The sequence below is a fragment of the Mus musculus genome, chromosome 18 (genome assembly GCF_000001635.26).
Source record: "Mus musculus strain C57BL/6J chromosome 18, GRCm38.p6 C57BL/6J".
Classification (NCBI taxonomy): Eukaryota; Metazoa; Chordata; class Mammalia; order Rodentia; family Muridae; genus Mus; species Mus musculus.
This window is the reverse complement of record NC_000084.6, coordinates 63,387,717-63,405,879: the sequence shown is the minus strand read 5'-3', so window position 1 is coordinate 63,405,879 and position 18,163 is coordinate 63,387,717. Positions and strand designations below refer to the sequence as shown.

Genomic DNA, 18,163 nt, shown 5'->3' with positions numbered 1-18,163 from the left:
CAAAGTCGATATAAGGAACAGTTCATAGCAGCTTAGGCTTGATAGAATCTAGTTATATAGTTAGACATCAGGGAGCTTTAAATCCTGTTCAGACCTGTTCAGATAACTTCCTCCTTGATATATGTGCAAATCAAGCATTATTTGCCTCCCTTGGCTTTCTGTTCTCATTACCTGTAACCTGAGGATGTTGTGTTTGTCCCATGATGCCCCTGGTGACTGAATGAGCACAAACGCAGGGGAAGCACTGCATGGAGTTAGTGCATGCGCCAGGCTTGCTGCGTTCACCTGCATACCAATCACCATTCAAATGAGAGTCATTGTTTCCAGTTAGGTATGTCATGGATCTCACCAAGGCATGGCATCTGCCTAGAGGTTTTCATATTAATTAGGACATCAGAGTACGTTTTTGTTCTATTTGGGTCTGGGCTAGATGAGACTAAAACATTAAGGATTTCTTTGTTTACGCATTTTCTCTTTTAAAAATGTTTTATTGGTATGAATTAGCTATACATAATAATGGGTTTTATTATGATGTTTTCAAGCATGTGCACAGCATATTTTGATCATATCCATTCTATCCTCTTTTGTCCCTTCCTGCTCCTATCGATCCCATTTCTTTTCTCAACTAGCCATCTAGCTTCCTTCAGGAGCATGTACACTTCAGCAACGGGTGTACCCTTGATTTTCTTCCTTTCATGACCTCACCAATTAAAGTAAGTTTTATCCCTTCTGTAGCTAAGAGTGGGAAGGAATGGAAAAGCATTAAAGAGGGCAATCAGTGCCGCAGTGTCCTGGATTCTCCAACTGGCTGGCATCTGCCCTTGCTCCTTACCTCTCTGCTCTGGTCATTTTAACCAGCTTGAAATCCTCTCAAGACTTCCTCTTTGCTCCTCATCTGCTTCACTGTAGGTGCTGATACTCCGGGTTAGACTTCTTTCTGTAAAGGAGCAGGCTCTGAGAGCTTATTGACCTACTGTTCTCAGCCCCTGGTACAGTGTGTCTTACACAGTTGGAACACCGTAATTGGAATGCTTTGCAGAACTTAAGGGACTTAACTTGATAATTTGCATTCACGAGATCTTTGTTAAGGCCACTAGGATGGATGAAACAGAGAAGGCAGAAGAAACACCACTCTGTCTTCAATTGTATTTTGATGTAGTGAGAGAAGCGGGCACTCAATTATGCGAGGATAAACATAATTTATTCAGAGGCAGACATAGCCCATGTGACAGCTAATTCAACTATCATTAGGGCAGTATGTCCTCCATGAGCTGCCCGTGTTCCAGTAAACCTTTGTGAGGAAAAGAGCAGCAGGCTGGACCCCATGTGGCCCCGAGGCTGTAGTTTTTAGACTCTGGTTTCATGTCTTGACTCTTTTCTTCTTTCTTCAATAAAGGGGAAAGGCAGAAGGATCATGTTGGAGAGAGTGGAGTGGGGGCACTATGTGCAAAAGGCAAGACCACAGGAGAAGACTAGGAATTCACAGGGAAGAAGGCACAGGATTTGGAAATTAGAGAAATGGGCCTGAGATGAAGCCACTCAGTGTTGGATTTCCCTCTAGGCTCCTTAGCTGATCTGTGAGTTGGTTACACTCTAGGCTGCCCAGGCTCCATAAGTCAGCTCCATTTTCTCAGTGTTATCCCCTCAGGCCCAGTTCTGCCTCCAGCAGAAGAGAGACTTTCCAGTATTGAACACACCCCTTTCCTTAAGAGAGTGCTTGTAGGTGGGGCCTATAAGATTCTTCTTAGAGATGCCTGGGGCTCACCTGCTCTGAGTACTTAAATCCTTTACTCTGATGATCCCCTGTGTTTGTTCTCTCTCTCTCTCTCTCTCTCTCTCTCTCTCTCTCTCTCTCTCTCCTAAGTCCCTAAGGGGACTATTAAAGAGTGGGTGGCCTCCTCAGCTTTGCTTGAATTTCACTAATATTATTAAAGTCCAAATACTTCTCTTCAGAATCAAAGCTTAGCCCAAGCTTAAGTTTGGGGAAATCTTTCATGAAGACAACCTGGTCCACTTAAACAAATGTCTTCAATGATTTTAGTGCAAGAAAATTCTCTCACATTTTCTGCTTTCTCCTTTGGCAGCCAGCCACTTAATTGGAGCCTCATTTGATTTCCCAGATGGTAAATGTGTGTGGACAGGAATATTTTTCTCTTGTGTCTCCAATAAATGTTATTTTTCCTTTGTGGGGTATACGACTAAATTCAACTTCTTAGATCTTTTCTTTGCATATGTCCAATTGTTTGGTGTGTCCCTGTTCATGGGGGCCCAGACAAAGATGGTTTTAGTGGAGAAATGCCCCAGCCAACTGTGGACAAGTATAACTCCCACACAGGCACACCATCTGCATGTACACATGCATCGGAATACACGTGCGCAATAAGGACTGCAGTATCATTCTATGGCATCTGCGATGCACACAGTGAGGCTAAGGTTGCGCACTAGGAGACCTCAGAGTCCGTGTTCTCCATTCCTTCAAGAATGGGACCACTTTGCAGATCTCGGACAAGGATACCCAGAGCCTCCTTCCTGTGGATAGTCATTCCCTGGCAGTTTCATAGCTCTTACCTGCCCTACAGTTGAACCAAGCTTTCAACAGAAGCATTTTATATTCATTAAGTATGTGCCATACACTAAGCATAACTCTAAGTACTTTATATAAACTTTCCCATTTAAATATCAGGACAATACAAGCAAATAGGGTACTATTAAAAATCCAATAGTATTGATGAGAGGGAACTGAGGCTAAGGGATTTTGAAGACCACAAAGCTAAAAAGACAGTAAGCCTGGATTAATACCCAGACGTTCTTTTTTTTTTTTTTTTTTGAGATAATGAAGACATTTTAGAATTAGATGAATTAGATAGTGATGATAATTTTACACTTATATATATATATGTATACATATGTATATATTACAATTATATACACACACAGGCACACACATACACATGTCACTGTATCTATGAGGGTTCTCTAGAGGAACAGAACCAATAGACTATATTTGTGCTCTGACAGGATTTACTAGTATGACTTACAACTGATCAAGGCTATGTAGTCTAACAATTGCCATCTGCGTGCTGGAGAAGCTGAGAACCAGGTCCATGATGCCGAGAACAAGGTCCATGATACTGAGAGCCAGGTCTTTGATACTGAGAACCAGGTCCATGATGCTGGTTCTCATCAGTTTCAGTCAGGAGATTCCTAGAGGCTTTGGTCTTCAGTCCACACTGGAACTTGAAGGAAAGCTGATACCCAGACGTTCTTAACCACTGCCCACATCTCCTAAATGTTCATAGGGGTGCTTCCCGTGCTAGGCACTGCTCTGAGAACTGGATAAAAAATCAGGAACAAAAATTAATGTTTGCAGCCCTTGAAGTTTCTGATCTAGTATGATAGACCTGTCAAAACAAACACAAGTGTTCATACACACACACACACACACACACACACACACACACACACACACACACATGAAAGAGATAGACAGAGACAGAAGCAGAAGAAACAGAGACAGAGAGATTAAAATGGATGGACAGCAGCTTAAATGTGTCTCCCTAAAGTTTGTGTGCTAGAAGTCTGGTTTCAAGCACTGTGTTGTTAAAAATAGTGGCACCTTTATGAATAAGGAGTACTAGCACTGTCCCCTAAAGGGTGTCTTGGAATAATTCTCCTGGGACCCCCTGTGAATCCTCACTTTCTCTCTAGCCTTGTGTCTTGCAATGTAACCTTCCTCTCTCTCACATTCCTACCAGGAGGATGTCATCTTCCACTTGATGATGGAGCCCTTGTCAGAGGAACATTGTACATCTGTACCTTCGGTGCCTAAAAGTCTATACTAAATGAACTTAAAAAAAAAAAAGAATAAGTACTTAACCTCAGAAATGTTATCATAGTAAGAGAAAATTGGACTTAAAGAGTATCATATGCTATTAAAGAATGGTTTGCTGAAAACAGAGCCATGGGAAAGTGGGGAGGGAACAGAAGCTATAAGCATGGTAGTTAGAAGAGAATTCATTCTTGATGTGTCCTGAGATCAGGCTGAAGAATGGGAAGATAGGAAGAAATAGTGTCCAAGAGACTAAGGCGTGTGAACTTGAACGTAAACAAGAATGTAGTGTTCTCCTGTGGAGTGTATCCAGAGCCACTGACCCAGTGACCTGATATTGTTAAAAATTGAGGGCCTTCAGCCGACAAAGGCTCATGCTGTGTGGCTTTGCCACCTTGCCAGGTCACTGGTTGCTCTGTAGCTTGTGGCCGAGGCTGTGTTCAGAGCTTGCTGCTTGTTGTGAGCCAGTGGGACCTCTCCCAGAAGCCACAACCCCAGCACACATCCTATGCAGCTTGTGGCAGGTGACCCAATAACCAAAGGACCGACACCATGCTCTCCAGTACTGTGTTCCCTACTTCCCCTCCTTTACCGTGCTTCCTCCAGGAGTCTCCATCATTTGTTCAAAATTCCTCTTGGACCATCCCCTAGGGCAACTGATCTGGGAAGGCAGACCTCATTAGTGTTGTGGAGTGTTTCACATTCTACCTGGATGGCCCTCATCCCAGTGACATTTCTCCGACTATCTGGGAAATCTATGTCACAACCTTATGCTTGGAGATAAGGGTCAAGGGAACCACACTGCTAATGAGAGTAGACGTTGTCATTGTACTGATTCATACACCTTTCAGGCACACAGGGTGTGGTCCTTGGCAGACATTACTTCATTCTTTCACTAACTTTGTTTTAGCTGGCATATTCTTCCTTTAAGCATGCCTTCAGTTGGGGTAGTCAGACCACATTGACAATGTGTCTTGCTCAATTATGTCAGACAATGTTTTGTATGTCTGACCTCCTTATCCTCATGAAGTTTCAGTAGTTCTAAAACCACAGTCACATCCCATCATGGCCACATGTGGGAGACTAAATCCAGGAGTAGGTCCAATTTCCCTGGTGACTCATCTCACTTCTGAGAGGACCCGATGGCCTTTGTACCACCCAAACAGTTTCATGTTTTTTAAAGAATTCCAGCACTAGCGCTATGTATTATTTTAAAAAGATGAGGGATCAGCAATAGATCTGAGTTTGCAACTTCAAGACCAGTGTCGTCTGGGCAGGAGGAGTCTGACGACTTCCAGACAGAGTCTTTCCCTCTTTGGCTCTTAGTGGAGTGGTAAGCTGGAGCCTTTCCTCTGGCTGCATTCCTACCTAACCCCCAGGAATGATTTGCAAACTAATGAGATAATGTCTGAGAAGCACTCTGCACTCTTAAGAGAAAGGAACCAGATAAAGACAGGACATGAGTATGACTGTTCTGCCGCTCGCTTGTCCTGAAGGCTACTGGGAAATGGAGGAAGCTGCTTTTCCCTCACCCAAGATGCTGACAGATCCCTGCTCTCCGGAGACACTAGGGGCCCACCATTCCCTCTGGCCACACACCACCACACACCACCTTCTTTATTCTAGGGAAAACAATATATATATATATATATATATATATATATATATATATATATATATATATATATATATAAATAAGTGATTCACCCGAGGTTATTCAGTTTCTGAGTGCACAGACTTGTATTTGAACACAGAATGATAAACTGTTCCCTGGACACCCTCACACACACATACTATTCCTCTGTTGAAAGCATAAAAGGACTTCTTCAGGCCCCAGTTTCCTTTTGAGGTGGTTCTAGTGCAGTGGTTCTCAGCTTGTGGGTCACAATCCCTTTGGGGCTTGAACATCCCTTCCATAGGGGTCTCCTACGACTATCAGAAAATACAGATATTTACATTATGATTTATAAGAGTAGCACAATTACAGTTATGAAGTAGCAATGAAAGTAAAGTTATGGTTGGGGGGGGGGGTCACCACAACATGAGGAACTGTATTGGAGGGTCACAGCATTAGGAAGGTTGGGAACCACTGTGGCAGGTGGAAGGAATTCAGTATCAAGCATCTATAGCCATTCCTAGGGGTTTTCTTTTCTTAGTCCCACCTCCAAATTCTGTGCACAAGTCAGGTGTGGTGATTTAATTTCAGCACTTGGGGAGGCAGAGGCAGGTGACTGCAAGTTCAAGGACAGCCTAGCCTAAATAGCAATTTCCAGGACAGCCAGGGTTACAATGTGAGATTCTGCCTCCAGAAAGAAGGAATGAAGAAAGGAAGGAAGGATGGAAAGAAGGAAGGAAGGGAGGGAGGAAGGAAGGAAGGAAGGAAGGAAGGAAAGGAAGGAAAGGAAGGAAAGGAAGGAAGGAAGGAAGGAAGGAAGGAAGGAAGGAAAAGAACAACAAGAAAACTCCAAACCCCTCTGTGCTCAAGAGCCCCTGTATGAATGTGGGTTGGTATTATGTATTAATGTATTAATGTATTAATGTATTAATGTGGTGTTGTAGAGAGGGGCTCCACAGTTCACCTCCACCACAGGGTGTGATTAGTTCCTATACAGGATACATTTCCTGAAGTCCTGAAGGCACTGTGGGGTAATGGGAAGACTTGGTCTAGAGTTTTTCCTTACCTTTGCCTCATATTAGCTGTGAGACCTGGACCAGACCATGAGCCTCCATGATGCAGCCACTGTGCTAATTGGTAGCGAAGAAAGAAGTAATCTGATGGGAAGAGTGGCAACCCAATAGCCTACGGCTTTTCCCAGAATGCACCGGGAGCTTCCTATAGCCTGCGGCTTCCCCAGAATGCACCTGGAGCTCCCTTGCCACTGTGTTCTTCTTTGTAATGAAAAAAAAAAAAAGTGGGACCAGAGATCCATCCCATGATCAGCTTCCAAACACTGACACCATTGCATACACTAGCAAGATTTTGCTGGAAGGACCCAGATATAGCTGTCTCTTGTGAGACTATGCCAGGGCCTAGCAAACACAGAAATGGATGCTCACAGTCAGCTATTGAATAGACCACAGGGCCCCCAATGGAGGAACTAGAGAAAGTACCCAAGGAACTAAAGGGAACTGCAACCCTATAGGTGGAACAACAATATGAACTAAGCAGTACCCCGGAGCTCTTGTCTCTAGCTGCATATGTATCAAAAGATGGCCTAGTCGGCCATCACTGCAAAGAGAGGCCCATTGGACTTGCAAACTTTATATGCCCCAGTACAGGGGAACGGCAGGGCCAAAAAGGGGGAGTGGGTGGGTAGGGGAGTAGGGGGTGGGTGGGTATGGGGGACTTTTGGTATAGCATTGGAAATGTAAATGAGCTAAATACCTAATAAAATATGGAAAAAAAAAGTCAGACCAGAGACAGAGCTGATATCTTACATACATCCAAGTTGCAGTGAAAAGGAATTCAGTGGTTCACAATGAGTACAGCCATCCCACAGTATCTTGTATCTTCAGGGTTGATCTCAGCCCCTCTTGCAGCTTCATGGGTAGCAAAATTCACAAAGGCTTGATGCCTCGTATGAAATGGCAAAGTGCTTGAATGTCACTGAGACAGGACTCCCATGTAGTTCATATTATCTCTCTGTACTTCTAGCATTCATACCATCATATAGCTTATGCAAACAGTTGCTACGGTGTGGTATTTAGACAGTGCTGATAATTAGAAGGTTCATGTATGTTCATCAGATCCCAGACAATTTCTTTTTCCAAGTGTTTTCCATGTGCGATTGGCTGAGTCAGGAGCTACAGAACTGTAGACTGAGATGCTGGGGATGTTAGGGTCCTGATGTCCATTCTGAACTCTTGGTGTGAAAAAAAAATGCATGACTGTTTGGTTAAGCCACTGTAGAAAGGTTTCCCTAACAACAATTATTTCATCAGATCGCACAATGATGAATAAAATATTTAACAAGCAATTGCAATATATAGCTCATTAGTGATGTTCCTTGTGTTAAGTCGGTATCATGAATTCATTTATTAGGTAAGATACTTTTTACACATGTATGAGTAAAATCATATGTACACAATCACTTTCATATTCAGATAAATGATAGACTCTATGTGTATCTATGTATATGATCTATAACTTGACAGTTATTCCTATGAAGCACACAGTGATTCTGGATCTGTGTGATTGACAGAGATGGAATTGGATTTCAGGGCAACCACTGTAGGTTTCAAAACAACCAGATATTCAGCTCATCTGGATATTTGTTATTAAAGAAAGCAGCTTGAGTTTTCATGAGCTGTTTGTAGGATTATAACCAGGTATAAAAAGACTGCGTGCCTAAAGGGACCACTATACTGAGAGTCAGTGGTCTATTTCTAGATGTTTATCTTAGAGAAATGAATTCATATGTTCTCCAAAATACTTGCATAAGAATATTCAGAGTGGCTGCGTGGATAAAATTCTACCAGGAAATAATTTAAAGCAAAAAGGAAGCTGCACACAGATAACCAACTCGCCACCCGGGAGGATCAGCCTCATTACTACAGGAAGCGCCATCACAAGGGGAAAGGATGGGAACTGCCTCACGGGACACAGGACACCCGGTGCCTCATGGGACACAGGACACCCGGTGCCTCACGGGACACAGGACACCCGGTGCCTCACGGGACACAGGACACCCGGTGCAGGGCCCACTCGGGTTCACTTATGCAAATGAATGGTGTTCGTGTGCTCAGTTATCACTCGTCATCTTCAAATCAAAAGGGACAGCAGTCACACCCGTGCCTGGCCAGCTGACATGAACAAATGCTGATGGTTCCCACTCCTCTGGTAGTTCTAGACAGCACAATGACATCGTTCCACCTACTTTCTTGGCGGCTGGGAAGAGAGCCATACTCAAGGAAGGGAGGCAAAGTTGAAGTTGTCCTAGAAACGCCATGCAAGTGGAGTCTGAGGTCAGCATGTAACTTGTGCTCTAGTCCGAACTTTAGTCACAGTTGGTCTTGTACAGCAGTTCTTGGAGACTCAGCTTTGTGTAAAGTTCGCAGCTGTAGTCAAAAACCAAACCAAACCAAACCAACAACAACAAAAACCCTAGAGTGGAAACACTGAAAATTCAGATGGGAGAAAATATACAGTTTCTGCTTTTAAGGTGTGAAATATCACCCAAAGAAACAACCAGGGTTCATCTCTGATGCACACAGTACTGTGAGCGAGTCTGATGGAGGTGATAGAGTACCGTGTGAGTGTCTGATGGAGGTGACACTGAGCTAAGGAAGTGCTTTCAGGCATTGCATAATTCTGTTCACAGAAGTGAATTTCATGAGCAAACATAACTAATGACAGGATTCACTGGATTGAATTTCTGAAAGCCATTGGTAGGCATTTAAAGATCCCTGAACCAGGGGTTTGGAGAGATGGGTATAGTGTGAACTTCTCTAACTTGAGAATTTGAGTTTGGATCCCCATCACCCAAATGAAAATCTGGGCATGGAACTTTGCTCCGGAATCCCAACCCTGGGCAACGAAGACAGGAGAATCCCAAGGACTCCCTAGCCAAGCTGGTCTCAAAGGATGAGGTGAAAGGTATTAGAAAATGATACCCAACGTTGTGGACTCCACGCATAGTGAGCATCCCCCTCATGTTCTCAGCCACAGGCTTGAGCAGAGCAATCGTTGATGATAACAGTCTGCTGCCCCAGCCACCACTGTGTTTGACTCCAGAAGGGCATGTGTATAGGGCTGTAGTGGAGCCAGGCTGTGCGGAGCATGGGCGAGCCAGGTAAGCACACCTTTGTAGCTATCAAGCGGGGAGGTGAGGAGTCAGCCTTACCCTGAGAAACAATGTTTTCCCTTTGAATCAGAATCTCCTCAAATGCAGAAAAGGAGTTGAGGGCGTTCCTCCAAAAAATCAAAAAGCTCTCCCATGACCACTTACCTCATGATGAACTCCTCAATCAGCTACTGATGTCACAGGCAAAGACCCTGGAAAGAGAAAGGGGAACAACAGACTCTCGTTTCACTTTCTTTTAGCTCTTTCTTATTTATTAGTAGCTAAGGTCAAAAAACTCACAGAGTGTAGCCCTATCAAAAAGCAAACAATACAATTCATAAAACACACTGGCTATTTTGTTAAGAACAAAATATACATGTTTGTACCAGCTTTAAAATACAAACTGATTCTGTTATGTACTGGTTTGAGTAAGAATGACCCCTTAGGTTTGTTTATTTATTTATTTTTATATTTTAATTTTATATTTATATTTTATTTTAACATATTAAATAATATACAGACACAGAGACACACAAACATATATATGTGTATATATATATATACACACATATATGTATATATATATACACATATACACACATACACATACACACACACACACATATATATGTGTGTGTGTGTGTGTGTGCTTAGGGAGTGGCATTGGTTAAAAGTATCAGGAGGTGTGGCCTTGTTAGAGAAAGTGTGCCATGGGGAGTGAGCTTTGGGGTTTCAAAAGCCCAAGTCAGGCCCACTGGCTCTCTCTTTCTGTTTCCTGAATATCCACATGTAGAAGAACCCAGAACCCAGAGCTGCTTCTTCACCACCAAGTCTGCCTATATGACATCATTCCTGCCATCGCTGGTAATGGACTAGACCTCTGAAACTATAAGCCAACCCCAGTTAAATGTTGGCCTTTATAGGCATTGCCTTGGTCATGCCATCCTTTCACAACAATGAAAACCCAACTAAGACAGAAGTTGGTACCAGGGACTGGGTTTTTGCTGTCATAGGCCTGGCTGTGCTTTTGTTTGGAGCAATGTAGATTTTGGGACTTTGGAAAGCCTTAATTGGGGCTTAATGACTGCATCATCCTAGTAAAAGCACTGAAGACAGTGGTGCTGAGGGTGATTCGAACTGTGAGGGCCTGAGAGGTTTTAAAGGAGAGGGATTTCAGTGTGTGGCCTAGTGACTGTTCTTGTGATATTTTGGTGAAGAATCTAGCTGCTTTTTGCCCTTGTCTGAAAAGTCTGTGAAGTTGGAGTTGCCTTGGAGACAACTCTGACCCCATGATGTCAGAGAAGTCAGAGCTGTGGGATACCTGCCAGGGAGGCTGCTAACAGGGAGCGGAAACAGCCCAAGAGAGAAAAATTGTGTTGTGGTCAACAAAGCTTAAAGGAGTTGGACTTCCAACTTTTAAACACTGTTGAGTCTGCAATAGACTATGGGGACCTTCAAAGCTGGACTAAATGCATGTTACATTATGTTATGGCTACAAGCCTATGGGGGTCAGGGAGTAGAATGTGGTGATTTAAGTAGGTTTGGCATCCATAGATTCATGTGTTTGAATGCATGCCCCACAGGCAATGGTACTATTTGAAGGTGTGGCCTTACTGTAATAGGCATGGTCTTGTTAGTGGCAATGTGTCACTGAGGGTGTGAGCTTTGAGGTCGCTTATGTATAAGCTCTGCCCAGTGTGGAATTTTAGTCTCCTTCTGGCTGCCTGTGGATCCAGATGTAGAAATCTCAGCTCCTCAGCACCATGTCTGCCTTCGTGCTGCCATGCTTCCCATCATGTTGATAATGGACTCAAACTCTGGAACTGTAAGTCACTCCTAACTAAAAGGTTTCCTTTCCCAGCGTTGTCTTGGTGACGTTGTCCACCCCCAGCAGTGAAACCCTAAAACAGGCCCACGTTTTACTCTGCTCTAGAGCCCACAAACTGTGGAGCCCCCTGGACTCATTTGAGATGGGAGAGCAAATATCACACAGTGACTAAAATTGTCATTGTTTTGGGGCTGGGTATCACTAAAAACTCAAAATTTGGAGAAGACCACTGGCTGAAATTAAACAAATGGATACCACACTTACCTTGAAGATCCTGCCAGTTGACTGAGATGATTAGAACTCTGTGGTTGAGAGTCAGGGTTACCTTTAGTCTCCTTAATGGGGACTCATTGCTCATCTCTGTGCCTGATCTAATATCTCCTTGGGTACCGAGCAGTGTCTTTGGGTGCGTTCTCCGCAGACCACTGGCTTTCTCCAGCCTGCAAATGAGAGATGTCATCTAAATGCTAAACCTTCCCTTGCTTTGCTGTAATCTCTTCAGCGGACACTTTCGGGGCATTTGGAAGATGCTTTGATTTATTGACTTCTTTTAGTTTCTGTAAAAGCTGCATGAAAGGAACATTTCTAGGGTGGGAGATGTTACTTGTAGGAACCTGGTCCCATGTGTCCAGGTCATAGCCATTGCCTTTGGCTCAAAGGTAAAGCCCTTTAAGCTCTTTGAGAGGAGAGCTGTGTTGTATGTCAGCAAGACATACCCCTGATGAATGATCAGTTTTAATTTTATAGCACATTTCATTTTTGCATGCTTAAGCTTTTCAACTCTATTAGTAGGATATAAGTAAAAGGATTTCGTCCTTTACTGGAAATGGGGCAATGATCCTGTGAGCTGCCTGATTACAGTAATGCAAGGAAGAGAGGGTACAAGGCCATTGCCTGCTGAAGGAGGAGGGTACAGGGACCCTTGCCTGCTGAAGGAGGAGGGTCAAGAAACCCTTGCTTGCTGAAAGAGGAGGGGCACAGGGGTCCTGGCCTGCTGAAGGGGGAGGGGCACAGGGGCCCTTGCCCGCTGAAGGAAATGAGATGCAGTATCCTCGGCTGTCAAAGGATTCTGATTTGGAGGATTTTGCTATAAACCTGGGGAAAAGAGACAAGAAAAGTACTTCATGTAGAGGGTGAGATGAATCTCGGAGAAACCAAAGATGCCTATCTCATCCTTGGGCTAGCTAAAGAAAATCTGACACTGACCATAGAGAAGCCATATTGGATCATTCCTTCTCAAAGTCTATCGACACCTGGGCTTTGTCTGTTTGCCTTGGATGGCCATGCCTTACTCAGGATCATTTAGGCCTCCCACCCCTGGGAGTAAAAGGGCCACATGAATGCCCTTCAGACCTACGAAGGAGCACTCACTGGGTACAATGTTGCTTCAGGTCAGGGAACATGTGGCTGTGTGGTCTATGCTCACAGACAGTGCCATAGCGGGAGGAAGCATACAGAGGTCAGATGACCTCTGTAGAGTGCCAGAGATACAGTGGCACAGATCTCTCAGTACTCTTGGTGAGAAATTAGGACTGCTCCCTCTCCACTGCAAAGAATGAGGACTAAGGAGCAAAGTGGAGGCTTCTAGTCCTGCCTCACAATGTTCCTGTGAACATTGCCTGCTTGTGTCTGGTATCCTGATTGTTTAACTAGTGGACACTACTGATGTTACAACTTAAGAGCAAAGAAATATAATATAGTTGTTATATTATGTCACATTAAGTGCAACCTAGAGGTGACACAGAATGGAGTCACTATGGCCTTTGGGATGTTCTCCACTCTTTCTTCATGAAATGATGTTTGTTGGTTTGTCTATTCAACAAATACTCAGTATCTATTCTAGGCCCCATCCTGCTTTAAGTCCCTGGGAGACAATGAAGAGCAGAACACAGTGTGGGCTCTCACGGAGCAATGTTCTGATAAAGCTATCATCACTGCAAGGTGCAAGAAACACCCCCTTTCCCAGCAACCTGATCCTTCAGTCCTCCTCCAGTTGGTTATATCTCCCTAAGCGCCTAATAGTTTTTGCATACAGGTTTCTCTTAATTATTTATACATACTGGTAGATGTCTGACTGTCCTTAGTGAATGGCCACTTTAAGAAGGCAGGAATATGTTGGTTCTGCCCACTGCTGTATGACAGAGCCCACCATCTTGTCCTTAGCTTGCTTGAATGCTTGCTGAGTGCCTCTAACTGCAGGCTTTCTCTAAATGTAGGAGCATTTGAAAATACTTCAGCCAAAAGGTGGCACTGTAGGGAAGTAAAAGAAGCTGCTAACTGGCCATCTGCACAGTTAGTTCCTGAGGACTCTTCCTGGTCTTAGTTACAGGCTAATGCCAGTCTAGTTGTTAACTAGGAGTACGGTATTCCTGGCCTTATATTAGCCTATGTGTTTACATATAGCTGAAATCTCTTAAGATGATTAATGAATTTAAACAGCCTCCATTCACTAGCCATATCTGACTTGTTAAAGGGGTTCAGATTAAGTTTTAAATCAATATGCCTGGAATCCAATTTACCCCAAAACATACATGCATCAACTTATAATATCTAATAGGACATGGAAACACAGGCTTTTCTTGTTTCAGTGGTTGTCTAGAAAAGGAAAACTATGAAATTATTACAGTTCACTGCTAAATGATTTTGCAAATTTCAGCACCTTCTTGTGAAACTTTCTCAGAGTTCGATAAGGCCTTCTGGACAAAATGAAATTATAACTGACAGCCTTCTTTAAAGGTTTCAGGAGCCAATTCTCAGAGTACAGCCAGGCAAGCCCAAGATAAAAATCTCCTTCTGATATAGGTTATACATAATGAATGGTGCTTTCATATTTTAGCATAGGCCACCTGGGTGCCTGTGGTGCCCAAGGCTAGTCACCACATACAGCACTGTGTCTCCTCCACAGACTCACAATCTTTTTTGCTATGTATTTATTTTACAACAAAAATAAAAGTATATAGGCTGTTATTTTTACATGAAATCTCACCTCTTTCTCTCTTTCCATCCCTATTTTGTGTGTGTGTGTGTGAGAGAGAGAGAGAGAGAGAGAGAGAGAGAGGGAGGGAGAGAGAGAGAGAGAGAGAGAGAGAGAGAGAGAGAGAGAGAGAGAGAGATGAAATGATGCTGATAAAGTACAATTCATTTGGAAGTAGTATTTGTTTTGTGGTCCACTTTACAGGTGAAATAAGGGGTCATTGCTTCAGGGCTTACTGACCAGTTGGAAAGATAATGTACCTACTTGTCAGGTGATTAATTTATGAAAGTTTTTGAGAAACAGATACAAAATAAACAATTGGCTTCAGATTTGGGGTCCATATTATATCACAAACTGCAATAAAGGTCATGATGTGAACTGTCTGCAAACCCAGTAGGAAGTTTCTTCTAAGGTCCAGATGTCAGAAAGGGTGGATTTCATTGTTGACTATTGAGCAAAGATTGTATGGGGTGACTTCCTAACAGAACAGAGCAAGATTATCTCCTACAAATCATTAGAGACTGTCTAAGTCTTTAAGTTTGAGCATGTTGAAAATAAATGGAGTTGTAAATTTTAAATTGTTAGTTTTAAAAAGTTGTGGCCTTGCAATCCTCCGTAATCTCTTGGTAGTTATGTGGAATTGGCTCTAAGCCCCACCATGTTGGTAGTTATATGACACACCCATGCATTGCAGAGTCTGAGGACCTCCAACACTTGATGTGAAAAGGCATAGAACTTGCAGGTGACCGATGCACAGTTTCTTGCCTTAATCTCCAAATTACTTCTGACAGCTAATGCAATGTAAATACTACACACGGATATTAATTGTATATTTTAAAAAATAATGACAAGCAAGAAGCTTGTACCTGTTCAGTGCAGTCACAATTTTCTTTTAAATAAATTTTAAAAATGCAACTGGTGGTTTTGAGTTATAAGTGCTTTGATCCAGTCCCCATGTTTTCTTAAGAACAAAGCCAAAATCTGTGTGGCCCTTAACAGGATTAATGTACAAAGAATACTGTTCCTTACAAAAACAATGACAATTATTATGAAACCACAGCAATGTATATGTTAAAATATTATATTGGTTCACAGTAAGGAAGGCACGTATCATCAGTGTGAGAAGGCATCCACTTTCCCTTGGCAAGGAATGCCAAATTCTCCATCGGCTGGGTGGCGCCAATGGATTTTGGCAGGATTCAGTGGGGGGAAAATGCTGGGTTGACAATCTACATTTTCCCTGTAGAGACAACACTTTATAAAGTTAGCTTGTAGATAGTAGCTGCCCTTTAAAAGACCTTTCAAAGATGCTAACAGAATACCTGAGGGGGGGGGGCATTGGAAGAGATCATTGCCTGTTGGATTGATAGAGGAAACTGACTCCAGGATGAAGATTACATTTCTCTATACATATGCTAAAACATATATACATATACTAACAAATCAACACACACATATACTACACACACACACACACACACACACACACACACACACACACACACACACACGTAGTATATTTCATGCTGCTGCCAGCACACACAGTGAAAGAAGTTCCTGACACTGCAGAGGTGGGTGTTGATGGCTAACAAGCGTCTGTATAGTGTGCACGTGTTGGAGTGAGTGAGGCTTTTGGAAGGCTTCCTGTTTGCTTGAGTGAGGCTTTTGGGAGGCTTGCCACTGAGCTCTCTTGAATATTTGCTAGTTCACGAGAAGCGGTTTGGAAAACAGCATTTGAAGTCAGAAAGGAACAGACCCTCTGCGGTCTGAAAAGCTAGGTCATTGAAGGTACTCCAGTCAACAGGAGGCCACACGGAGCAGTTTGCAGTGTGTTTGCAGTGTTGTCTGTGGGAGTGCTTCAGGTGTTAACCCTACCCTCCAGGCAGAGCAACTAAAGCCCCCTTTCATAGTGGATACCAGGGAGAAGCAGAGAGGATGAACAGGAGAGCTGACTGACCCTGTGGGTCCAGGATTCCCAAAAATAATTCTTACTGAATGACACTGTCAACCAATACAGCACCAAACCAAATTTAAAAAACACAAATGGGGCTGTAGAGATGGCTCAGCAGGTAGGAGCACTGACTACTTTTTCACAGAACCCAGGTTTGGTTCTCTGCATACACATAATAGCTTACAACCTTTCACAACACTGGTTCTAGGGGATCTGCTACCTTCTTCTAGCCTCACTGGCCACTGGGCATGCTTATGATGCATATACATACATACATACATACATACATACATGCATACATACATACATACTTACATACATGAAGGAAAATGCTTATATAGCTAACACAAAAAGATAATCCTTCCCTCCCTCCCTCCCTCCCTCCCTCCCTCCCTCCCTCCCTCCCTCCCTCCCTCCCTGCCTATCTGTCTGTCTCTCTGTCTCTGTCTCTCTCTCACACACACTGAGAGAGAGAGAGAGAGAGAGAGAGAGAGAGACTATGAATACTCTTTTCTCTTTTCTCTCTAAGCGCTGTATACATTTTTTTCTTTATACGTGTAGCATTCTATCAGGTGGGTTTTATTATTTTACTTTACTTCTAGATGAAAAAGTCAAGACCCCAGATAAGATGAAAGCGCCATTCACCAGTCAAGATCTAGACACGAACGTACTCCTTTCTCTGTGCTAAACTTGCAACCGAGGGTTAGAATAATATGCCCGGGACTGCTCTGTAAGGTTTACGTTGTCAGCACAGCAAGTCGGGGGCACAGGGGCTGAAAGCTACTGAATAAGTGAGTTCCTGAACAAGGACTCATAAGCTGATAGGCTGGGAGTCCTTGAAAAGAAGTCTGTCTAGATGGTGGACCCTACTCCTCAAGGTATAGAAGATGATTACTGGAAATAGTTTTTTACTGGTTATTGATATATATGTACCAGCCAGTCCACGTGGGAATTCATCCTCAGAGGGTAGATTTGGTTTGGTGATGATGGTGCAGAATCCCCCTTTAATGCATGTTTTTCAGGGTTCTGGTATGTAAATGAAGTTACTGAATGATTCTCTAACATGACCGTATAGCTAAGCACCTGAGGGCTTTAAAAATATATGTAGTGTGGACCCATACCAGACTAATTAAGTCAGAGTTTCAGGCAGTGTGGAGACTGCCTGTTAGGATTTTCACAAAGCTCTGCAGGCAGTTCCAACTAGAGCCAGAACAGAGTACTCCAATCCGACCTTGTCTAGACATCTGGAACTTCCTCTTCAGGGCAGATGTTGGAAGTCTAGTTAGCAGCCATCGTGGCAGAGAAAGCAAGAAGTGGACTTGGTAAGACATCTGCATGTCCTGCTATGTCTCCACGTAGGCATCTCAAAGTAGGGATTTTGAGGAAATTAGACAGTTGATGGTATGGTAAAGCCATAAAAGAAACATGGAAAATAGTCCGAGAAAACAAGATGCATGTCTTGATACAACGTTATTTAAAATTAAGGGCGATGCTTTTTTAGGACCTAAGAACAAGCTATACCACTGCACAATACAGAGAACATTTCCTGGGAGCGTAATCACTTTTCTTTCTTAAGGCTTTACTTTTGGGCTCTTGCCTGAATGAGGAGTTTCCTTAGGATGTCAGCTCATATAGATGGCCTACGTTACCAGGCGCCTTCACAAACTGTTTTTAAATTTCTCTGTATTAGGGAATTGATGAAGGCACCTGTACTCGAGGTGGAAGCTTACTGCGTCTCAGAAAAGATAGAGTCATTTATACGGTTTAAGGGGTTTAAGTGACAGGGTGTTAATCCAAG

The 18,163-nt window shown here is 43.2% G+C and overlaps 1 long non-coding RNA gene across 1 annotated transcript; it reads right to left on the bottom strand.

Annotated features, from left to right (window-relative positions):
- Nucleotides 1-3,003: 3,003 nt before the first annotated feature.
- Nucleotides 3,004-6,635, bottom strand: Gm26972. The gene is made up of 2 exons (XR_877481.1): nucleotides 6,511-6,635; nucleotides 3,004-3,332 (listed from the first exon to the last, which is right to left on the bottom strand). It is a non-coding gene; the product is annotated as a predicted gene, 26972 (long non-coding RNA).
- Nucleotides 6,636-18,163: the final 11,528 nt, after the last annotated feature.